This window comes from Petaurus breviceps, unplaced genomic scaffold (assembly GCF_028583685.1).
Source record: "Petaurus breviceps papuanus isolate PSGF00001 unplaced genomic scaffold, PetGlider_PUasm1.0 490, whole genome shotgun sequence".
NCBI classification, from domain to species: Eukaryota; Metazoa; Chordata; class Mammalia; order Diprotodontia; family Petauridae; genus Petaurus; species Petaurus breviceps.
This window is the reverse complement of record NW_027186352.1, coordinates 12,030,498-12,055,689: the sequence shown is the minus strand read 5'-3', so window position 1 is coordinate 12,055,689 and position 25,192 is coordinate 12,030,498. Positions and strand designations below refer to the sequence as shown.

At 44.7% G+C, this 25,192-nt stretch overlaps 1 long non-coding RNA gene across 3 annotated transcripts; it reads right to left on the bottom strand.

The window, feature by feature from the left end:
- Positions 1 to 3,899: 3,899 nt before the first annotated feature.
- LOC138172146 (uncharacterized) lies at positions 3,900 to 25,133 on the bottom strand. Of its 3 annotated transcripts, XR_011171059.1 has the most exons (5): positions 24,263 to 25,133; positions 13,691 to 13,805; positions 8,682 to 8,796; positions 4,246 to 4,359; positions 3,900 to 4,116 (listed from the first exon to the last, which is right to left on the bottom strand). It is a non-coding gene; the product is annotated as an uncharacterized lncRNA (long non-coding RNA). The 3 variants fall into 3 exon arrangements; XR_011171057.1 differs by having other exon boundaries at positions 3,900 to 4,359; XR_011171058.1 differs by lacking the exon at positions 13,691 to 13,805 and having other exon boundaries at positions 3,900 to 4,359.
- Positions 25,134 to 25,192: the final 59 nt, after the last annotated feature.

Here is a 25,192-nt window from a genome sequence, read left to right as displayed (position 1 = left end):
GCCAGGAAGGACAGATGTCTCCTCTCAGGGGCCAGGGCCTGGAAGGGGGTGGTTTCACAGAAAAACCCCTTGAAGACAGGGGTTCGTCTCCCCCACGAGACTGAGTACTACCTGTGTGAACCTGCTCTGGGTCTGTGTCCTCATGTGAATACTAGAGTGGCAAGAGAAAGGAAGACAGGGGCAGCAGGCAGCCTAGTGGGCTCCTCCCACCCCCAGGGATTTGATTGGAGAAGGCTCAACTTTGGGCTGGGTCTGCTCCTTTTTCTGTTGTGTTGATTATCGAGACAATCAGGAGTTAACTGTTCCTGATTCAGAAACAGAAGGGACATAGGAGATCATTCTGCCCAAGACACTCATTTTGCAGATGAGGAAAAGAAGACCCAGGGTCCCTTGCCCAAGACCATAAAGGAAGCAAGAAGGAAAGCTGATGTTTGAACCCAAGCCTCGCCTACAGGTCCAGTTTTCTTCTCACCCACCTCATGACAAATGTCCCCTGGACCACACAGGCAACGAATGCTGAGCCAAAGTGATGGCTCTAAGCTCAGAATGGGTCATTTTCCCAGGATAGTCAGCATCTCCAGCATGAATCAGAGCCTTGGAATGGATTCTTTGACCTCGTCCTCCTCTCCCTTGGGAGTATCGAGGAGAGGAAAGGCAAGGCAGAGTCTCTGGAGGTTGGATATATCTGCACTTTCCTCAGGGATATGAGATAAGCACAAGATAATGAAAGAACCACACAGCAAATAATGAAACCAACCTGGGGTGAGGTTTATCACGTGCCACGGGATAAATGAGGGAGAGCTGGAAACCCCATCTTTGTGGTTGTTTTTGCTTAATTTCTATTTGAAATCAGAGAATTCAAAGTCAAAAGAATCTGCCAAGGTCATATTGCCCAACACTTTCATTTTTCAGGAAAGGAAACTGAGGCCTGGAGAGTTGGGGTCATTCCTGGGGTCATAGTTGTAGCACTAAAAATCTTAGAGGTCAGCTGGTCCAAACCCCTTACTTTACAAATGAGGAAACTGAGGCTGAGAGAGGCTAAGCGCTTTGCCCAAACTCACACAGGTTGTAAGCATCAGCAGCAAGATTGGAATCGTGCCCTTTTCACTCTGGCTCCAGAGCTTTTCTTCTCATGATGGGATAAAGGTCACATAGGATATGAATAATGGAACTAGAACCCGATCCCAGGGTCTCTGATTCCAAATGCCCAACTTCCCACGGCTCCACTGACCAAAGGGCTGTAAACCTCACAAGGCGATGAGGCGGCCCTTTTAGAAGAACTGGACAGCTGAAGGATTGGTGATTGTTGTTACTGCTAATTATAATAATCCTGACTGCAGAAACCACAGCTCACATTTACATAAAGGTTTGCAGGAAGCCTGCTCCTGCAGTTACCAAGGAAACCAAGGACTTTTGGAGGACCAGCTACCTGTCAGGCAGGTGAAGGGAAAAGAGAGATGCTGAGGAATTCCTGGTCACAAGAGGAGCATCATAGCGGGTCTCAGGGTTGGCACCGTGGCACAGCTGCATTCTCTCTGCTCTGTCTCTGTCTGCCTCCTCCCTTCCTCTCTCTCTCTCTCTCTCTCTCTCTCTCTCTCTCCCTCCTCTCTCTCTGTCTCTCCTTCTCTCCCTCCTCTCTCTCTTCCTCCATCTCTCCTGTTCTCTTCTCTCATGTCAATCCCTTCTTTCTGTCTTCTGTCTTTTCTCCATCTCTTTCTTTCTCTCTGCTCGCTTCTCCTTGCCCACACTCCTGCATCTTCGCTATCTCTCTTCTTTCCTTCCTCTTCAATGGATCTCTTTTCTTCTCCCATCTTTCCCACCCCCTCTCTCTATCCCTGACTTCTCCCCCCCCATCCCTGCTCCTCCTGCCCCAGAGATCATTGAAGAAAAGAGAAATCTACCATTTCTCCAGGAAGTCCATTCCCCTCTTTTGCCCTGGACAAGTCACTTAAAGTCACTAATCCTTCATTTCTTCATCTATAAAGTGTTGAGAGTAATAACACCTATTTCCCAGGTTGTTGTGAGGATCAAATGAGATAATATAAAGCACTCTGTACCCTTTAAAGGACTTTCTAAATGTTAGCTGTTATTTACATTAGGAAATATTTCAATTCAGTTCAGCTAGACAGTGTTGCAAATAAGGTGCTGGAGCTGGAGTCAGGAAGACCTGAGTTCAAATCCAGCCTCAGACACTTGCTAGATATGTAACCCTAGAAAAGTCACTTAAGTTCTTTCTGCCTTATTTCTTTATCTGTAAAATGGGGATAATTATAGATAATCCCAGTGGGGTTGCGATGATTCAATGAGGCAAGGTTTGTAAAAAAAAAAAAAAGTGCTTAGCAGAGTGCCTGGTGTACAGTAAGTGCTGGTGACCCTTTGAGACGATTTTGATCTGAGAAAGGTCTAAAACCTGCACTGGCCAATCAGGAGAAAGACCCTTTAGCCCCTCTGAGCTTCCCCTACCGTAACAGCTGGCGTGCTGTGGCATGAGAGAAGTGCTTTGCTTTGTTCTCTAAGCGAACCCAAAATGCCCCTTCCTGGATCAGCAACAGGACCAGATGAAACTGATCCAGAGCATCCTTATGTGTGTGATTGTCTAGGGCAGGACGCCCTGAGCCAAACACCACCTTGAATAATGGCATTTTTCTTATCTAGACACATTATGTTATGTTAGTTGTGTTATATTATGTCATGTTAATAAAAGAAGAAACACAGACATCCTGGAAATATCATTTCAGTTGATGCTTTGACACTTATTTTGCATTTCCAATCTATCCTATTAAGAAAATTCCTTTCTCATATTATGGTTAACACATATGGAAACTATAGTTTTGGCTGACACAGGCATCCTGAGCAAGGTGGGGGAAGGGGGGGAGTGAGAGGGAATTACTGTGAAGATATAAGGTCCCCTGTGTCTATCCTTCCTTGGGCTCATTTCCACAATGAGCCCCCATGTGCATCTCTATGTTCACAATCCACCGTCTTTGAGAGAAATAAACGTGCACCTGCAGCCGAATTTTGTTTGTCTTTCTTAGAATTAACTCTATAATGGTTAATAATGCTGTACAAATGTTAGCTTTTACAACGACTGCTGCTGCTGTTGCTGTTCTTTCAGCTACTGCTACCTTCCAGAGCTGTTAAGAGGATTAAACGAGGAAATGTTTGCAAAGCACTTTACAAACCTTAAATCACTAAATTAATTCTAGCTATTATTAACTTGATAAAAATAATCCAAAAGTTAATTCAGTAGCTCTGGTGATCTATCTTACATTTCATAGCATAGAATGAGGCATTGAGGTATTGTCTGAGATCTCCAGGAATCGAAGGTCTTCGGGCACTTCTTCAAAGGGTCCAAAAGCCAAAGGGCTGGATTTGGGGTGACTGGGTTCCAGTTTAAATCTCTCCCCAGCCGCTCATTACTTAGGTGGCCTTGGGCAAATCCCTCCTACTCTTTCAGCCTCAGTTTACTCATCTGTAAAATGAAGCAGTTGGACCAGCTGTCTTCCAAGGTCCCTTAGAACACTGGAAGATACAGGTTCAAGTCATGCCTCAGACACATAGGAGTTATGTGACTTTGGGCAAGTCATCAGCCTTCTCAGAACCTCAATTTTCTCATGTGTGATCATAAAATGGGGATAAGAATAGCTCCTAAAATGAGCTGGAGAAGGAAATGGCCAATCACTCCAGTATCTTTGCCAAGAAAATCCCCAATGGGGGCACAATCCAAACATGATAAGAATATCATCAATCCTCTTCCTCTATCTCAGGAATTCTTCACTTTGTATCATTTTGCCCTCCTCCCATCACATTTTGAGGAAACACTGGACTCCTCAGAATCATGCTTTTAAATAAGGGAAATCTATATATACATCAGATTCCAAAGGAAACCCATTATATTGAAAGATTTATTGAAATTTTTTTTTAAAACGCACACACATCAGTTCACTCTGTTGTATCTGGTTACATTGTTCCTCTGGCCATAGGATGTCTGCTTCTTTACATTAAGAAAGGGTCCCAGAAAGGAGGAATTACTCTGTGGTCCTTGTCTCTTTCCCATTAGACCAGAAATCCTTCTGTTGATGCTGCCTGTGAAGCCTATTCCTAATTTTTTTCACACTTGAGCCAAAGACAAAAAATATTAGTTTTCCCCAAATATCTCCCAAGAATGCCAAATATGACCTTCTGTAGACAGCCATGCCGACCACTTTTATTCAGTGTCAGTTCCTATGCCTGGCCGGGGCTTACCAGAAAAGCTGTGGAAGCCTCCAGTCAAGCCAAATCAAGAGCCAGCCAGATTTCTTTCCTGGAACTCCATGTGTGTCCTTCTGACCTCTGATTATAGAACTTAACTCCTTGTCCCTGGAAGGTGGGGAAAAGAAAGAAAGGGATGTAAGCAGGAGGGAGAGTTGGGGCCAAGAGCAAGGAACTTGGAGGCAGTGGATCTGGCCTGGGACTGGAGCTTTGGGCTTTGTCAGCTATGTGGCCGGACACTTGTCTGCTCTGATCCTAGGCTGTCCTGTGAAATGGAGGATTCAGTGAAGTGGTTCCCCCCTCTTCTTCCAAAGATCCTTCATCTGTCTGACAGAACAGCAACACTCTGGCCTCTGGTCTGCCTAAGGCCAGGAACGCTATAATGGATGCTTTGTAGCTGACTCTTTATGATCCCAGGGACCTACAGAGAAGAAAACACAACATTTTTCCCAAACCTACACAAGGTCTCTGGGGAGCTTATTTTCCAGGAACAAACCCAGGTTGGACACACCCAACATAGGACTCATCCTCTGGCCCACTGCCTCCTCCCCCTCCCCAAACCTGGCCCTGCTCCAGGCTTCCCTGTTGCTGTTGAACACACTGGCCATCAGCATACTCACCCAAGCTGGGAACCCCAGGGTCAGCTCTGATTCCTGGCTGAATTTGGCAAGCATTTATTAAGCACCTACTGAGTGCCCAGCCCTGTGGTGGGGATCAAGGATTCAAAGACAAGAAAAGGATGATTCCTTCCTTCAAGTCCCTTACATTTGGTAAGCGTGTAAGACACACCCCAGACAAGAAGATCCAAAGTCAGCTGAGAACATTAGCAGCTGGAGGAGAGGGATGGAGGGGAAGCCTTCCCGCAGCAGGCGGCACTGAGCTGAGGCTAGGAGAGAGACATTGATGTGGGAGGAAGAGAGCATTCTGGGAAGGGGGAGTGACTTCTCCATCAATCAGCCAGCATTTCCCAAGCACCACCTAGGGTGCTTAGGGATAGGGGTACAAAGACAAAAACCCCTCTAATCTCAGAGAGCTTAAATCCTAATGGGAGAGGCTTCATGTGCACATACGAAAATACATAGAAGAAATAAACACAGAGGGGCGGTTGGGTGGCGCAGTGAATAGAGCACCAGCCCTGGAGTCAGGAGGACCTGAGCTCAAATCCAGCCTCAGACACTTAACACTTACTAGCCTTCTGACCTTAACCCCAACTGCCCTGCCTTTCCTGCCCCCTCCAAAAAAAAAATAAACACAGAATACCCATGTTGTGGTACAAGGTGGTTCAATGCAAGGGAGTTGGTGGGGACTGATTGACGTTTGGGGGCTCAGGTCATGCTTGAAGGAAAGCAAGCATTCTCTGAGGGGGAGATAAGGAGGGAGGGAGTTCCAGAACAGCCAGTGCAAAGGCGAGAGGTGACCGCTGAAGGGGCTGGCGTGAGGACCAGAGAAAGGCCACTTGAGTCAGACAGCAGTCCAGCTGGGGAGGGATGCAGCTAAGAAGGGAGGCTGGGGCAGGCCATGGATGACTTAGAGGACAGACAGAGGAGCTGACATTTTATCCTGGAGCCAAGGGGAAGCCATTGGAAATGCCCTTCTGGGCTTGGAGAAGAGCAATCAGTCTCCAGAGTCTTAGGAAGAGGAGAGTGGGAAATAAGACTGACCTTAACAAGCAGAAGGCTGGGTATTCTATCCTGGAGGCAAAGGGGAATCTCTGATATCTAGGGAGTACGAGAGTGCCTTAGGAAGGCAGAATAGTGGGAAGAGAACAGGACTCAGATCCAGGAGGACCCTGGCTTTGAATCCTGCCTCTGGTGCTTACTAGCTATGTAATTATTTAAACAATGCTAAGCCTCAATTTGCTAAGCCATCTGTAAAATGGACGTAGTGAGACCCTCACTCTCTATCTCACAGGGTTACTGTAAGGAAAGGTTTCCATAACCCTCAAGGGACCAAAGAAATGTGAGTTATTATTACTGATTGGCAGATAGAGTGCCAGGGTCTAGAGTAAGGAAGACTCATCTCCCTGACTTCAAATCCGACCTTAGACACTAACTGTGACCTGGACAAGTCACTTCACCCTGTTTGCCTCAGTTTCCTCATCTGTAAAATGATCTGGGGAAGGAAATGGCAAACCACTCCAGGATCTCTGCCAAGAAAAAAAGGGGTCACAAAGCGTTGGACGTGGCACCCAAAGACAAGCAGAACAATTACAAGGTCAGAAGAGCAGGTTCTGAGTTGGAAGGGCTTTGGAGGGTCTCTATTCCAACCCTCTCATTCTACCAATCAGAAAACTGAGATGCAGAGAAGAGAGATGACTTGGCCAGGGCCACACATCTAACAAGTGTCAGAGGCAAGATTTGAACCTGGGTCTTCCTGCTGCCACAACCAGCACTGTCCACTAAATCACGCTCCCACCCACGAGGGGCTGAGAGTCTGGACTAGGATGCATGAGCAGAGAGAAGGGGATGGATTTGAGAGATGCAGAGTCAGAACCCTGGGCAATTTGTTGGATACAGGGAATGGGGGACAGCAAAGGATGGCCTTGAGTTCAAGGCTGTGAATCCAGGTGACCAGAAGAATGGCAGTACTGGAAAGAGACGGGGGAAATTTGGCAGAGTGGGTTTAGAGGGGTACACGATGAATCCCGTGTCTAGTGTGTCATTGGAGATACAAGACCAGGTCATGGGATCTATAGAACTGAGATCGAATGCATGGCTTAGGAACAGGGGAGGTCAGCAGCCCCCTGCTGCCTTAAGCACAAGATCTAATACAAGGCTGAAGCCCCAGGGAGTCATGGAATGCTTCTGAGCAAGGCATCGGGATGGTCAACCCTGTGCCTTAAGGACATTATCTCGGCTCTGCAGCTTGACACTTAATGTCCTTCATAATCTGGCTCCAGATTAGAGGGAGAGAGGAGAGAGGAGTTCAAGAGGCTGTGTGTCACCCACACTTCAGGGGCGAGAGACAGCATGAAGAAGAAACGGTCGGCCAGGGAGGGGCAGAGCCAGTAGACAGCAAGGTCACTGAAGCCAACGAGGGAAGACAAGCCAAGCTGAAGGAAGGATTACTAGAGAGTTGCAAAGGCTACAGGGAGGTGAAGGCACATACCTGAAAAACTGCCGTGGGATTCGGCAGGTAAGAGGTCAGGCAGCATGGATTTATTAAAAGCACCTACTGTGTGCTCAGCTCTGTGCTAAGGAGACAAAGAAATCAGAAGACAGGTCTGCCCTAGGGGGCGGGGCAGGGGACACAGCCCTTCACTGTCTGCTCTCCCTCCTCCCCCACACCCGGGCGTCTGGCCCATTTGTGGTCCCAGCCCCGTCCAGGTTCTCATCTCTCCCTTCCGCAGAGTCGTCATGGCCTCCTGACTGATCTCCCTCCGTATCCCTCACCCGGGTGCCACCATAATCCTCTCAATGCACACGTCCAGCCACGTCACTGCACCGACCAAAACCACAAGTGGTTCCCCATTGCCTCCCTCCCTCCCTCCACAGGCAAGGAAGCCTCTCTTTCATTCCATCTGACTCCCTTCCCCTCATTATTACCAGCCAAAGGAGTCTGCCAGCTGTTTCCCAAGCACAGCCCTCCATCTCCCATCCCTGGACATTCACAGGCCCTCACCTCCCTGCCTCAGAGTCCTTGACTTTCAGTTAGAGGGCACTATGGCTTGAGAATGTGCTTCAGACCCAGGAAGACCTGAGTTCAAATGGTGCCCCAGCCAGCTACTTGCTTTATGACCCTGGGCAAGAAACCCTCCCAGCCTCAGTTTTCTGTTCTGTGAAATGGAGATGACGACTCCCCCACCACCCAGGGTTGTTGTGAGAATTGAATGTCCAGCTTGGGTGCAGCCTGCACTCCATGCTCCGCCCTCAGCAAATGGCCGGATGGCCCATGGCCCAGTCTGCAGGCAGCATCCCCCAGGAAGCTCCTCCAGCCAGAGATGTCTCATCCTGTCCGTGCCTCACACAGGCAGGCCTCAAGAGGCTCTTGCTAAGGACTACCTGCTCTCTCTCTCTCTTTCTTGCTTTGTTTTGTTTCCTCTTGCCCACTGTTCGTTCCATCAGCTACAATCCTTCTCTACAACCTGACTAATGTTTAATGTGAAGGTGTTTGCATATCCTATATTTGACTGCATGCCACCACGGGGGTGGGGGGGGAGAGAGGGGGAGAGAAGATTTGGAACTCAAGAGACTGTGGAACTGAATGTTGTAAGCTAAAAGTAAATAAACAAACAAATTAATAAAAAAAAAAAGGGAGATGTTTGCTAAGATGACACAAGGAGATGAATCACTGAAGACCCAGAAAACCAGAACCCAGCTGCTCTCTGCAGGAAGCCAGCAGGCTTCAGGGAAACCAAGAGACAGATGACAGGCCTGCACAGGGCTGAGCGCCCTGGGTAGGAATCCAGAGACCTTGGCTCCGACACTTACCACAGGATGATATAGGAGGCTCTCAGAGGCTCAGCTTCCACATCTGGAGAATGGGAGCGATAACACTCACCCTCTACTGGTCAGGAGATGTTTGTGAGAAAGTCGCATCACCAGCCTGACAGGAATGGAGAAACACAGAGAGTTATTTTCGTGGCATTTTACCTCTTCAATTAACTCCTTGAAGGGCTCAACAAGTGCTTCTTAGGTCCCTACTGTGTGTCAGGCACTATGCTGGACCCTGGGGGTACTAAGGCAGAAATGAAACTGTCCATCCTCTGAGAGCTTATGCTCAAATGGAGAAGACAACATGTGCATATATAAATACAGAAAAATAAATCAAATAAATGTAAGGTAACCCAACAGAGGAGGGGGGTAGAGGCAAGTAAATGCTGATCGAGTATATAGACTGATCAATTACATCTGATCAATCACACAGACTCCCCCCAACACAAACACATTATGGGGCCACGTACCCACACACCAGATTCTTCATCCCCCCCCTTGGAGCACTGGGAGCTCGGGAGAGTTTTCACAGGGCACAGATGGCTTTGTTTATGAGGCAGCTGGGGGGGTGCAGTAGAAAGGCCTGAGTGCAAATTCTCCTTCAGACACTTAGTAACTCTGTGGCCCTGGACACATTATTGACCTTTCTCAGACTGTTTCCTCATTTGTAAAATAAGTTGGAGAAGGAACTCCACTCCCATATGTCTATCAAGAAAAGTCCAGACGGGGCCACATATGACTGAATGACAGCAAGAAGCTGTTGGTATTAGAATAGAGCCAGAACTTGGATGCATTTGCTAGTAGCTACAAAGGGGGTGAATGTTCCATGACATTCCTTCAAAACAACCCTGCCAAAGATTTCAGATCTTCAACATGGTCCAACACAGGAGGGGTGGGTGAAGGGGTAAAAGAATGATGATTTTCCCACTTGAAGATATTAAGATTAAAAAAATTAACTTTCTGCAAAGCTGGAAAAAGAATTGTCACTGTGGGATTGTGGCTGCTATTAGGGGTCAGGAGGCCACGTGAGCTTGTCCAGAGGGCTCCCTACTTCAGTCAGGGGTCCCTGAAGGGGCGTGACCTTGTCTAAGATCATTGAAGGGAAGAACAATGACCTCATTCAAGTCCTTCATTTTACAAAGTTGGAAACTGAGGCCTGGAGAGAGAAAAGAGGGCATTTGAATGAGATTCTACTGATGCCAGCCTAATACCAATGGTGCCCAGAGCCCTGTGCTTATCATTGCTGAATGCCTTGGTTGGCATTGCCCAGAGAAAACCCTCTGATTCCTTTTCTCAGGTTGTCACCTATCTACTCTGTGGGTCTCAAAGGGCTCCAGGCTGTGAACATGTGAATCAGCACAACTCATGAAACAACTGCCCAAAAGCACCCGCCATCTTGATGGCCGTTGAGAATGGTCATCATGAGGGAACAGCCCAGAGCAGCCAGACCCAGGCTGCTCAAGCCGCGTCACCTCATCCCTGGACTACAGCCTTGGCCAGAAGGCTCTTGGCTGGCCCCTCTGCCTCAGAGCCCTCCCAGTCCAGCAGGCTTCTGTCTAACTGTCAAATGACCTTCCCAAAGCACAGCTCTGACCACATAATGGTAACAGCCACCGTCATAAGCACTCGCATGGCACTTTAAGATTGCAAAGTACTTTGCATTATTTGATCCCGTGAAAGCCCTTGAGAGATAGGGGTGATTACTCATCCCCATTTTAGAGATGAGGAGGCTGATGCAGACAGAGGTTAAGCAGCTAGTTCAGGGTCCCACAGCTAGTGAGTATCTGAGGCGGGATTTGATCTCAGATCCTCCTGATTCCAGGCCCAGAGCTCCCTACACAAGACCACCAAGCCTGAAGAAATGCTGGCTGATTTGTCTCAACCACATTTTTTTCAGTGTCTTCCTCTGACTTAGTCTCCAAGTAGCAAGAGGAAAGTGAAAAGTAAGTCAGCCATTTTTATTAAGATGAGCTCTTCAGGACAATCTGGTAACACTCATTATTGCAAAAGTCAAGAAATTAGCCAAGCTTTTGCTAACCACTCTTTGGAAGTTTAAAAGTTCTGTTTCTTAGATTACACAATCAGCACCACACTATTGTAGGGAAACATAGCACCTTTAGGAGGGAGAACATTTCAGGAAGAAGTCTCCTTCTTTCACTGAAGACTTGACTGTCTCCCTGTCATGACATGACTCAGTAGGCCGACCAGATTCCAGTTTCCAGGTCCACAGAGTCCAGGAACAGAATGACCTCTAGTTCATAGGAAGGATGACTATGTATTCCTGATACTAAATAAGAAGGCTTGCCATGTATATTAGACAGATACTGGGAATTCGGTGCAATAAGTTGTGCCTGTGGACATACCCCACATTACCCTGCCTGCATGGATGTCATTTTGAACAATACCATCAATGCATTCTCCATCGTAATGGCACAAAATCCACTGTAATGGCATTCCGCTGGCCAACCATTTGTAAGCTTGTTCTTACAAAAAACAACCCACTCATGATGGACATATAGGAATCATGGTGTGAAAGTTAGGTCCTGCTCATGGCCAACATGTTTCTTCCCTTGCTGCCCTTGAAGACCTTCCATTCATTCTACCGGGAAGATGTAACACAGATACAAGTAACTCAATAAAAGGGGGAGAGAACTCAGAGCCGGAGCTCTGTGACAACTCGCTGAGATCGGGAGACCAGGGATTCTGCCAGAGAGCAGTGAGGGCATGTACATCTTGGGCATGGAGACCACCTTGCAAAGGTGGGTGGAGATGGAGTGCTGAAGCTGGGGAAAGGAGAGTGAGTGAAGTGCAGTAATTGGATCTGACGCAGGAAGGCAGGGTAGGTGGGTCTCCCTGATACCTTCCATTGTCTGGTTAGGCTCTCTCTAGCTCCTCATCTTCCCCCCCTGAGAGAACTGGCCACTCCAGAAAAACAAGTATCCAGCTCCCACTTCAGTAAGCTGGCCTTCGTGTGCCAGCCTTCATTTCACTCAAGGCTGCTCTTTGCATGTGGTATCTGCTGATTTGTCCTGCAACGAGAGCTGTTCATTTTCCAGGTCTCCTGGGTTTTGTGCTGTCTATAAATGCATGCGCATTCCCTGTACCGATGGAGAGTGGAATCATCTTCAAAGAAAACATTAGGGCACCTTTTCTAGCCGTTGCCTTACCCCAGGAGGTGAATGGGATAGTCCATCTAAAAGGCTGCTCTGACACCCAGAGAGCTGCCAAGTCCCCTGCAGCTTCAGTGAGAAGATAGCCTGTGGCCTGGGGTGCTTGTAGGCAGCATTCTGGCCAGAGCTCGCAGTGAATTCACACCGCTGCTTCATCTCCTGCCTGTCACCACAGGACTTTGAGGTAGGCCAAAATGCTAAGATGGTATGGGTGCTGTCTTTAACTTGGACATAGATTGGATTTAAGCTCAGCAGAGTCGCACAAAGTCAGCAGCCTCACTCTCTCTCCAGAGTCATCAGAGGCCAAGTGGCAAGACAAAAGTCAAGGTGACTGGCAGCAGCCAGGGTTGCAGTGGATGACCTTGGCCTCTTTGATGTCTGAGCAGGTTCTAAGCTTTCCATAGCACCTGCCTCAGGCATCTTCGTGGCTATTGGAACAAACTCTTCTCGTCTGCCCATTCCGCTGGAGGAGGTCTTCCCATGCTTGGCATAGACACCCCCCAACTCACCGACAGGTTTAAGACCCCTCTGTTGCCCTCAATCTGATTTAGTTCACCTGCCAAGACAGCTAAAGGGGATGTGGCTGCCACACCTGCCACATAGTCTGGGAGCCACAGGTGAGAGTTGGGAGGCAGGTGGACACCACAGGTGGAAAGCAGCTTTAAAAAGGGCTTGAGAGCCCTCCCACCAGAGGTGCGAGTCTTCCCTGAATATCTGCACACCCACCTCAGGTTCTTACTAGGTGAGGGACACTAGATGAGTCCCCATTTCTCTGTGCCTCCTTTTCCTCATCTGCAAACTAGGGTTGGAGAGTTGGATTCAAGGGCTAGTAATTTCCTTTCCAGCTTTAAATCTCTCATCTTAAGACTATAGGCTAGCTACATTCCTCATCTTAGTCTTAGATTCCTCATCTGGAAGATGGGAATAACATGACACAGGGTTGTTGTAAGGAGCCAATATCCCAAATCTCCAAACACTATAGGGAGGTGAGTGGTTATTTAGAGGGAGGGGATGGACTTCCCTATTAGAGCAGATAACCAGATTCCCAACTTCACATGGGGCCAAGTTTAAAGGAAAGAACTGCCCTGTGCGGCCATCCCCAGTCCGGCTCCCACCTCCCTTTCCAGATTTCTCTCCTACTCCTCCTCTTCACAAAATCTCCAGTCCAGACCTTGTTGCTTCCTGAGTGAGGTCGGTTTCTCGAATCCAACTGTAAGATTATGAATTTATCCCCACTGAATTACGTCTTTTTAGGTTCAACCCAGTGCTCTGGAGATATTCTGATTCTTTATTTTGTCACTCACTCTGCTACATCTCACAGCTTTGTGTTGTCTACCTGTTGGATAAGCCTGCCAATGCCATCTTTATCCGAGTCAGTGATAAACATGGAGAGCATCCTAGGGCCAAGGACAGATCCTTGCTGTACCCCACTGGAGACCTGCCAAATTGAATTCAAGTTTGAGTTTGCTCAGATTTTTCTGAATTTATATCATTGTTGTCTAGTCTAGCCCACATCCCTCCAGCTTTCCCACAACCTCCAGAGACTCGAGCCAACGCTTTACTAAAATCTAAACAAGCTATGTCCATAGCTTCTGGCTTCATCTGCCACTGTGGTAAAATTGACCCAGAGAGAAATGAGGTAAGCCCAACTTGACTTGTTCCTAATGAAGCCCGGTCAGCACTTGGCAATCACTGCTTCCCTTTCTAAATGTCTAACAACCATCATTTCATGATCCAGTCTCAAGTGTTCCCAGGAACCAAAGTTAAGCTCATTGGCCTTCAGCTTACAGACAGACACCTGTCCCTTTCCCTTTTTTAGATCAGGATCCCGTTTACCTTCTCAAATCTTGGTGCAGCTCTCCCATTTACCATGATATCTGACATCCCTGCCAGCAGGCCATCAATCCCATATGCCAGTTCTTTCAGCTGCAAACACGTAGTTTATGTAGGCCTGGGGAGGGAACAGAAAGCCACCAAGGGCATAAAACTAAGTGCTCTCTTGTTGTGTCCTTATTTATATTGAGACATATTGTGGTTTTCTCAGGGGTTTAGGTTCTGGCCTCTCTGTTCCTAAGGCCACCCACTTTTACACTAAAAACAGAAATGCCATACCAATAAAAGCACCAAAGAATTATTTTATAGAGGTAGAAACGAAATTCATTCAGAAGAACAAAAAGTCAAGAATAGCAAGGGAATCAATAAAAAAAGGTTGTGAATGTAGGCATCTTAGCAGTAGCATATTTCAAACTATATTACAAAATGGTAATCATCAAAACAATCTGATGCTGGCTATGTAATACAGTAGTGGAAACCTAATGTTTGATAAAGACAAAGATCAAAGTTTTGGGGGTGAGAATTCACTATTTCACAAAAACTACTGGGAAGACTAGAAAACAACCTGGCAGAAATACTTCTCGTACCATATAAAGATAAGCTCAAAATGGCTACATGGTTTAGACATAAAGGGTGATATCATAATTAAGTTAGGAAAATTTACATATCAGATCTATGGATAAGAGAAGAGTTTATAACCAAACAAGAGAAAAAGATGACTATAGGAAGTAAATTGGATGATTTTTATTACATAAAATTTTAAAAATTTTTGCACAAACAAAACAAATGCAACCAAAATTAGAAGGAAAATAAGAAATGAGGGAGTCAGATTTTAGAGCAAATTTCTCTGGTAAAGGCCTTGTTTTTTAAATATATGGGGAACTGAACCAAATTTATAAAATAAGAGCTATTTTCCAATTGGCAAGTGGTTAAAAAATATAAACAGGTAATTTTCAGAAGAAGAAATCAAAGCTATCAATAGTCAATTTTTAAAAAAACTGTTCTAAATCACTCATGATTAAGGAAATGCAAATTAAAACAACTTTGAGGAACCACCTCATAACTATCAGACTGGCTAACATGACAGAAAAGGAAAATAAGAAATACTGGAAGGGATATAAAAAAGTAGGGACACTAATGCCCCGTTCTCCAACTCTACCAGTGTGATTGTCCAACCATTCCGGAGAACTATTTGGAACTATGATCAAAGAGCTATAAAACTGTGCATTACCAGAAATACTATTACTAGGTCAGTATCCCAAAGAGATCAAAGGAATGAGAAAATGTGTATAAAAAGTATTTATGGCAGGTCTTTTTGTGGTGTCAAAGAACTGGAAATTGCAGGGATGTCCATCAATTGGAGAATGGCTTAACAAGTTGTGGTATATGATTGTGATGGAATACTATGTGCTATAAGAAATAATAATCAGGATGGTTTTGGAAAACCCTGGATAGGTTTATATAAATTGATGTAGAATGAAGTGAGCAGAACCAGGAGAACATTGTACATAGTAACAGCAATAACATATCATCTGTGAAAGACTTAGCAACTCTCATCAACAATGCAAGATAATTCCAAAGGATTCATTATGAAGAATGCTATCTACCTCTAGATGGAACTGATGACCTCTGAATATAGATTGAATCATTGTTTGACTTTCTTCACTTTTTTGTATGTCTTTTCTTTTGCAATATGACTAATATAAATATGTTTTTGTGACTTGACATATATAATTGATATTAAATTGCTTACCCTCTTAAGGAGGGGGAATAACATGGGAGAGAAGAAGAAAATTTGGAACTCAAAAAATTTAAAAATTAATATTAAAATTTTACATGTAGTTGGGAAGCATTTAATGAAATAAAATATATTGGGGGGGGGAAGAAAACAGAAATGAAATATGAATTGAGCAGCAATTCAACCTTCTGTCTTGTCAGTCATCATTCCATCTTCACCAAGCTGTGATCTTGATTCTTTATTGATCTTCTTCTTTGCTGCTAACATAGTTTTTTTAATGCCTTTTGTTGTTCTCACCTGCTTCAGCCCATTCTCAACTTTATCCTAAATCCTGAAAGTACTGTGTAGAGTCCTACATTTTTATCCTCGTGCTCTGTCCCCTTTCCTCCTTCTCTTGTCCATTTTTTCCTTTCCAACCAGACCTGTGATTTCATGGATATGGATATGGATAGAGTCAGGCCTTTAATTCAGGTCCTCCTGATCCCAAAGTTAGCTGGTGCTCTCCTTCTACATATGCCTTCTATGTATGCCATTGATTAGAGAATTTTTTTGCATCTACATTTTTTTCTTCTGTCATTTTTTCTACTCATTGGAATCATCTTTGTTTCTTTAGGATTTCATTCTTTAGAATTCTCCTTCCTTCTTAGTAGATTTTCCTTGTGAAATTTTAGGTTGTGGAATGTTACCTTCATTTGAGTCTTCTGCAATCTGGTCTCCCAAAATCTAGGTCAGAGTATGTCAAACTTCCTCTCCTTTGTTACAGACTCTATGAAGAAGTGATCATTTTCCCTAGGAGTTCCCGTAGTTTCCACCCCAGCAACCAGTTCTTCCTTGTTGGCAATCAATCATGATACATATTTTAAGCCCTTTATGATATGCTAGGCATTGTGCTAACCTGGAGATCTAAGAACAAAGGCGAGTCATTCTAGGAACTTACCTTCTGTAGAGGAAGATAACATATATATATATATATATATATATATATACATATATATATATATATATATATATACAGAGCTACACACAAGCTATGCACAAATAGACATGAGTCATTGGGTATGGGTGGCACTGGTAGCTGAGGGAGCAGGCAAAGCTTCATGTAGATAGCGGCACTTTGGTGAATCTTGGAGGAAATTAGGGATTTGAAGAGGCTTAGGCAAGGAGTGAATGCAGTACAGTCATGACAACAGTGCAAAGGCATGGGAGACAGAAGATAGAATGTGATGTAAGAGGAACTATAGTCCAATTCAGTTGGACTGGAGAGTGAATGAAGGTCAATGATGTACAACAAGCCTGGAAAGGTAGTTTGGGGAGAGATCGTACAGGCTTTAAATGTCAGAGAGACTGGTTTATATTTTAACCTAGAACTAATAGGGAGCCACTGAAATATATTGAGTACAGAAATGTTATGGTCAAAGCTGCTTTAGGAAAATCATATTGGCAGCTGTGTAGAGGATAGATTGGAATTGGGAGACATCTAAAGCAGGAAGACCAATGAAGATGTAGTTGAGATTGTCTAAGCAAGAAGCACTGAGGATGGTGGCTCTATGCATAGGTAGAATGAGATATATAGATATATATGTATATATCTATATATATAAAACCATAGGTAACTCATTAGATATGTGAGGTAAGAGGGATGACTTGCGAATGACCCCAAAGTTGAAAATCTTGGTGACTGGAGGATGGACAGTCCTCAACAGAGACATGGAAATCTGGAAGAGAAGTGGGTCACGAGTTCTGTTTCGGATGGGTGAAGTTTGAAATGCCTACAAGGCACCCAATTTTAAATGTCCAACAAACAACTGGTGATATGAGACTGAAGTTCAGGAGGGAGATGATAGTTAAACCCCTAAAGAAGTAAGTCAGATAGAGAGCAGTGAGAAGAGGGCTTAGAACAGAGCCTTGGGGAACAACCGAAATTAGAGGATTTGTTCTAGATAAGATCTAGCAAAGTCTGAATATTCAGAACCTGAGTAGAACTTATTATGGTTGGTTCTTCCACATTTTGAAGGAAGAAATGACCATGAAGGCAAGTCAAGAAATGATTAACAGTTCTGCCTTTGGCAGAAAGCTCTAGCAAATGAAGTCCACCCACCACTCCTATCCTACCTCCATGCAAGGCTTGCAATGTGTTTCCTGAATGCCTCATTTCCTCTTCCAGCCCATTGACCAGTAGTAAACTCCAAGAACATTTCCTGTTTGTCTCTCTGTTGATCTTCACCCAAAAGCTCTTCATCATGCCTAACTATTCATTCCTAAATTTACTCAGATTTTTATACTTTCTTAATTCAGTCCGATTGGAAAAAAAAATGATTATTAAGGACTTCCTATATGCCAGGCACTGTGTTGGGCACTGAGGATGAAAGAATAATGAGAAAACAAGTCTTTCCTTAAGACAGATTATATTCTGCTGGGGGAAGAAAACTCAAAGAAAAGTAAATGCAAAGCAACAGCTGGGATGAGAGTGTTAAAAACTGTGAGAGTCAGGAAATACACTTCTCTAGAAAGTAACATTTGCTTTGAGCCTGGAAGGAGCTGGGGATTTCAACAACAGAAGTGAGCAGAGGGATGTATTCCAGAGATGGGACACAGCCTGAACAAAGGTGGAGATGGCAGGCAGACTTCTGGACAGAGGAAACAAACAGACTTCTCTGGCTGTAAAGCAGACTGCATGATGAAGACTACCGAGAGAGCCATCTCCAGAGACAGGTTGGAGTCATTGTCTATTCTTACTGTGCAATGCTCCCTGAAATCCCATGTATGCACCCTACTCTCTTACATGAGGCACACCCACCCAGACCCACATTCCAACCATGAATATCATCCTAAACAAGTATCCCATTGAGACTATGAGACTAAATGTGCCCCTTAGTACTAGGATCTTTAGTCCAACTAGCTTGTTCCTTAAACTTGATGCACCTGTAAAGACATATTTGAGGCAACAGTTCTTATCACTGGAGTCTTTTTTGGGTTTTATCACTTGTGAACTGCTGTGTGTCTCAACTGCTACTCTCCCTTCATTTTAGCTGCTCTTTGTGGGAATAGTGGATTTTTAGAAGCAGCTTTGTCCTGTCTTCATCCTTTTCATTTTAAAACTCTATAGGCTAAATTTGAAAAACACTGGGGAAATATATTCTAATCAGCCTTTGTTAGGAATACTCTATCCCTGGTCAGGAGGGTAGAAAATTGAATTCCTTTATTTTAATCTGTTGTGCAGAAATCCAATGCCATTCTCAGATGCTGTCTTCTGAGTTAGTTTTTTATACATACACATACTCACACACACATCACCTTTTCTTATTGACATCTTTTTGCCATCAATGGACAATAGAAATTAAAACACCCCATTTCCTTGTAGTTTTCATTTTCATGTCCAAGACTTTTTGACTTTTGTCACTACCCTCTAAGTTCCTTCTAGAGGTGCTATTTGTGCCCATGTGGATTCCTAGATGTGGGTAGCTGTCATCTGTGCCATCCAGTCTTGGGAGATTATCTGATATGTCTTAGATTGGCTATGGGCATTTTCTCTAGCTCTCCTCCATGCCTGGAATGACCTTCCTCCTCTCCAACTACTAATTTCTCTGGCTTCCTCTAAGTCCCAACTAAAATCCCACCTCCAAGACAGGCAGACTTCCCTAACCCCTCTTAATCTCAGTGCCATCCCTCAGTTAATTATTTCCTTGTATATAACTTGCTTTGCATGTATCTGTTTGTATGCCATCTTCTCCATCAGATCAAAAGCTCTGTAAATGCGGGGACTGTCTTTGAGACATAGTAGGCAATTAAGAAATGTAAATTGATTGACTAATAATATATTATGAAAGTTATTGGAAGTTAGATTTCATTTTAATGTAACAAAAAATGTTCTAATGACAAGAACTATGCAACAGTGGAATATAGCTCAGTTCCTGGAAGACTTCAAGAATATCTTATAAAAGGGATGGTTAGTGAATCTCTAGAAAAGGAAGCAGCAATCATAAAGATCCAGCCTGACTTCATCAAGAACAGGCTGTAGCAGGTTCACCTCATTTCCTTTTGTGATCATGTTATTAAACTAGTAGATGACTTACCTAGACTGTAGACAAGGACTTGACAAAGTCTCTCATATTACTGTTATGAAAAAAGCTGGAGAGATGAGGGCTGGACAATAGTACCAGTGAGGAGGGATCAGAACTACTTGAATAGCCAAACCCCAAAAGTTGCCATTTAATGCTTCTCTATTAATTATTTTTATATTAATTATATTTTATTATTTTATTTAATTATATATATAATTATATTATTATATATTATAATTATAATATTTAATTATATATTCATTAATGCTTTCTCTTGGAAAGAGAACCCAAACTGGGGTGGTGTCTGTGTGAGGGCAGAGAAGGTAGAAACTGCAAGGCATATCAATGGATGGGCTATATGGAGCGGGGGGATCGACAACCTGGATGACTGGGAAGATAGCTTGGAAGTGTGGAATAACAGCATCAACAGTAATAATAGTTAACATTTATATAGCGCATAGCCAGGAATGTGCTAAGCACAATGTGGTTATTATCTCACAACAACCCTAGAAGGGAGAGGAGATTGAATTTTACAGAGAAGGAGACTGAGGCAAACAGAGTTTACATGACTTGCCCAGGGTCACATAGCTAGTGAGTGTCTGAGGCCAGATTTGTTTGTGACTGTAGCTTTTATTAAACCTTAGGGGTCTCAAGATAATCCTTAATAAAACTTTGATTCGAACACAGAAGCCTAGAATCACAAAGAGAAATCCTGCTTAATCCAACCTCTCTTCTAGTGCAGGAATCCTCTCTCTAACTGAGTTTCTAACATCTGTTTGAGTACCCACAAAGACCCACAGCTCTCACACAAGACCACACAGTACTGGGATTCCAGCCAGTCTTCAGGACTGAAAATCTGGAGCTCCTGGGATTCCACTTAGGGCTCAAAATCAGGGAATGTCTGAATTTCAGAGTTGACCGAGAGCTTAGTGTTCATCTCACCCCTTCCCTCCATCTCTGTATCCTGTGTCTCAAAGCATTCAATAACATCTCAATGACAGGAGTGAATTTCCTGTCCTTTGACCGGATCATCTTCACCAGAACTTGAAGGTCTGATCCAAGATGGTGGCCAGGACATGGGGCCCACTCAGAACCATGCAGGTGAACCCAGGGTCAGCCGCTATCAGTCCAGACTTCTTTATACACAAAGGCGAAGGCAGGGTCAGTACAACTGATGCTCATCTGTGTGGTCAGCTGTTCTCTCACCTCTATGGGTCCTGGATAGACCCTTCCCACTTATCCCAGATAGCCCATTTGCTCCCAGCTATCCTTCTGGCTAAAAGCACTGACGTGAAGATGGGAGACCCCTTGGAAGCAGGTTAAGTGCTGAGGTTATGGCAATTCCTCAGCTCAGAATCATGACTTCATGAGGTGTAGCTTGTCCCTGAAGCCCCTGGTGTTGATCCATCCTCTCTCATGATCAGACCACTGATCTTGGCTCTCCATGCCCTCTCATCGATGATGTAGGATCCAAGGCATCAGAAACAAACAGACACCTGCCTTTCCTCAGCTACAGCTGGCTTTTTAATTTATGAGGAGATTCTGTGCATGCCAGAATACTGCTTCTTACGATAATAAAAACTTCTGGAATACTTCAGTAAATCCAAACAAACACAGCTGTTTCTCACTTCTAATTACAAATTAGCTGTAGAGCAATTGGTCATTTCAATTCAACTCACTCATTGTCTCTTCCCTGCTAATTGTATGCTCTGTGCTGGAGATGCAAAGATGAAGACAAAGGTGGAAAAAGACAGTGCCTTCCTTCAAAGAGCTTACAGCATGCTAGGGAGGGTGGGGCATGTACACAGATGGACTGAACTCAAGACAGAATGTGAGGAGGAAGGACCTCTACTCAGGGCAGACAGCAGCCTGTGCATAACTTAGTCATAGAGAAGTGCTCGGGGCTCATGAGGAAGTTGATTGTCCAGGGTTGCACAGCTATGGAGAGCCAGAAGCAAATCTTGAGCCCAGGCCCCTCTGGCCCCAAGCCCATCATGCTAGCCACTAGCTTTACGTCCTCAAAGCAAAATATTAGTGGGAATTTGAGGCCAAGGAAGCCTTAGACACTGCCTCAGACACTTATGAGTTGTGAGATGCTTGGCCTCAGTTAACGTTAATGCTCGAATTACCCACCTCACAGGGTTCAGTCAGTCAACAAGTACGCTTTAGGGGCTTCCTATGGGCCAGGATACAAGTGCAAAGAATGAAATTGTGATTCAGACAAATAGAGTTGCTTCAAGGAAGGTGCTTTGGAAGGCTCCAAGTCTGATGAGGCTCCGCGTTCAGCCAGAGAGGGGATGGAAATGCCACGGGCAGAGCACTGCATCAGGAGTGACTGGCCTGGGTTTAAATCCTGGCCCTGCTGCTTCATTACTAACTCGTCCAACCTCTGTGGGCCTCAGTTTCCTCACCTGCAAAGTGGGAGAAGGGTTGAATAAATTGGCTAGTCCAGCGGGAAGAGGGCCTTAGCTGGAAGCCTGGGTCTGCAACTGGCCATCTCTGTGACCTCAGGCAGCTCCCCTGATGTCTCCCCTATTCACGAAGTGAGTGGTCTAGCCACTAAAGTTCCCTCCAGCTCCTGGCTCAGTGCCCTGATCCCTGCCATAGCCCAGGACTATCCTAGCTCCAGGATGGCAAAAATTCCCAGAGAGACTGGTGGCAGAGAGAGCTGCCGCTGGGTAGCTGTGGCTGACACTCATCTGCAAAGAGGGGCAGCACATTGAGCCCAAGATGCCCCTTCTGAAAGGGCATGAGCAGCATGCTGGGCGTGCCTGGTGCCTACTTGAAAGACCAATGGAATCTTGGCATTTTCTGCAACTGCCTCAAAGGCTGGTACAAATTTCCTCTTTGTCCTAAGGATCCAGAAGCCTCCCAAACTGCTGGGTAGTGCCAGGAAGGGCACAAGGCTGGAAAGAAACACATGACTTTCTAAAAGAGCTCCAGACTTGGCAAAGAAAGCCCGGAGTACCATCTACTTCATCTGCATGAAATTAAGTGAGCTGAGCTGGCAGTTAAATCAGGGCACCCACATCAAACCAAGCATCAGAATGAAGACCAAGCAGCCAGAAGCTGTGGGGCCTTTGCTCTGGAGAGATGGAGTTGGGGACCAAACATGGGGGAGGGGAAAATGTTAATCCCAGCTCTGGCTGGGATTTACCAACTCTGTGACTGTGGCCAAGTCATTTCCAGCTCTCAGGGCCTCATTATACCTATACTAAAAATGGGAATAACTATTTTTTATTATCCTGTGAGCCCCAAAGCACTGACCAATCATGTCAGAAAACTGAAGATAAGGGGGTCCATCCACCTCTTGGCAGAGAGGGGAGAGACTAGAGGTACAAAGGAAAGCTACATTCTCAGAAGCAGTCACCAGACACATTTGCTTTACATAACTATCATTGTTTGTTATAAGGAAAGACTTTTATTTTTCTTTGATGGGGGGGGGTGGTATTAGCGTGTGAGTTGGGGATAGTCATCGTGATTATTAAAATAAGGGAAGAAAGGAAAGGAAAGTGCCTTAACAACTCACTAAAAATAAAAAGAAGAGGCCAGAAGGAAATTCTGACACAAACAAGCTGAGCAATGTTGAAACTGCCATGTTAAACTTTATTTTTGCCAAAAAAAATTAAAGCTGTATAGAGTAGTTATAAAAAAAAACAAACGCCATATAACAAAGAGTTTATTGTTTCACATACAGTATCTGCTTATTTATCTTTCTCTGTTGAAATGTTTGTGTCTATTGGTGTTATTTAGTTCTCAACAAAAAAAATAAAATCAAACTCTGATTATGGTGAACTCACTACCTCCAAAGGTCTCCCCTCGCATTGTCAGAACTCTATTTGTTAAGAAGCCTCTCCTGATGTTAAATAATATCTACCCCTTCTCCACCCACCATGACTAATTCTAGTCTCTAAAGCCAAGCAAAGTAAGTCTAGTTTTTTGTGTATTCTAAAGATTTCATCCCTATGAGATGCCATCAAATATTTGCTGGTATCCCAGAAACTTCTGTTTCTCCAGGCTAAATCTCCCCTGTTTCCCAATTTGAAGAAGGAAGGAAGACTGAGTGCTTGTTTGGGCAAATCAGTTGTATCCACATAATAACCCATTCAGGCAATACCACTTGAGTTGACAGAGGGAGAACCTCATTCCATCGACAAGGTGACTGAAAACTGCTAAGAGTCACTGGAGTTAGGGGTGATTCCCTTTTGGATAAGGATAACACTCCAGTCCGTCAAAGCCTGAGATTTACAATTGAGATAAAGTCTCTGCTTCCTGCCCACTGCCTTATAGGTCATGTTAATTCAACTCCATATGCACCTATTAAGTACCCATACCCCAAGTGCAATGCTAACTGCCAGGGATATGGACAGGAGTGAAAACAGCCCCGGACCTTGAAGAGCTGACCTTCTGTTGGGGTGGGAAATATTACAGGGTGAGGAAATACCAGATCATCTAGGGAGGGCTCATGGGTTGAGCCTTGCAGACTGGTGCATTACTGTGGTGCGAGGTAATTGGGTCACAAATAGAAAGAACAAGTCAGTTCAAGTCCTTCTCCCTTTGATAGAGATTGCAGCTCCTCCACACTCCATGATTTGCCCCTCCTCTTCCCCCCAACACCATCCCTTGGCAGTCAACATTTTTGGTGCCTCTGGGAACTTAGCAGGATCAGTGCCCTCCAACAGACAAAATGCAGTGACTGGTGCTGTTCTCTACCTGGACTGGGCTTTGGACAACCATTGGTCTGACAGAGAAGGGAAGGGAAAGGTCCACACTCACCTCCACGGGTAGTAAGCAACAGTCAGCAGGACCCGGCTCCAATGGGTCACTTGCTCCACTCAAAACTTGGCCATCTTGGTAGGATCTTCCAGAGCCTGGACCCCACCAAGGTAGCCTCAAGTACTCAGGGTCGCTTTATTCCACAATGAGGCGATGAGGAAGTTCTGTATCAGAGGAAGGTCTGAAAGAGTGAAGATGCCAATGTTTTCAAATCCAGTTGAATGGAAAGAGAACTAACTTTGGAGCCAAAGGACTCGGGTTCAAACCAACCTGTTTTGCCATTTACAATCTATACAATCTTGGGCAACCACTCCCTGTGCTTCAGTTTCACCATCTGGAAAATAAAAGCTAGATTATCTTTAAGGTCCCTCGGTACCAAATCCGCGACCCTCTCCACTCCAGCACTCTGACACACCAGGACACTGCAGCAATGAGCAAGTTGGAACATTTCTCCAAAGAGCCAAATGACAGCTTGCTTATACATATTTGGACATTTTTGTGTTCAGTATTTCTCCTCTTTCTGTACAGCTGTTTTTCAGTCCCTGAACTCAGACAAAAGAATCCAAACTCATGCTCTGTCCTCAAGTTCTTAAATTGGACTGAATTCTCTCGTCTCTCCCTCTCCTCATTGCAAAATTTCACAACAGCATGTCTCACGTTGCAGCCGGAGGGACACTGGCGACAGGTGTGGGGATTTAATTACAGAGACTGTACATTCATTTGAAATGGGGAAAAATTTGCTTTTCAAAGCAATATTGTCAAACCGTGAAACGTTCTATTTTCAGAAGGCAGAATGCTGGCTTAAATGCATTTTCTTTGCATAATTAAACACCATTTTAATTGTGGTGGTAGACACCGAGATAAAGATAGGTTTTGGAGAGCTACTCACGGAATTTTTACATGTATCAGCCACCACTCAAACTTGTCCAT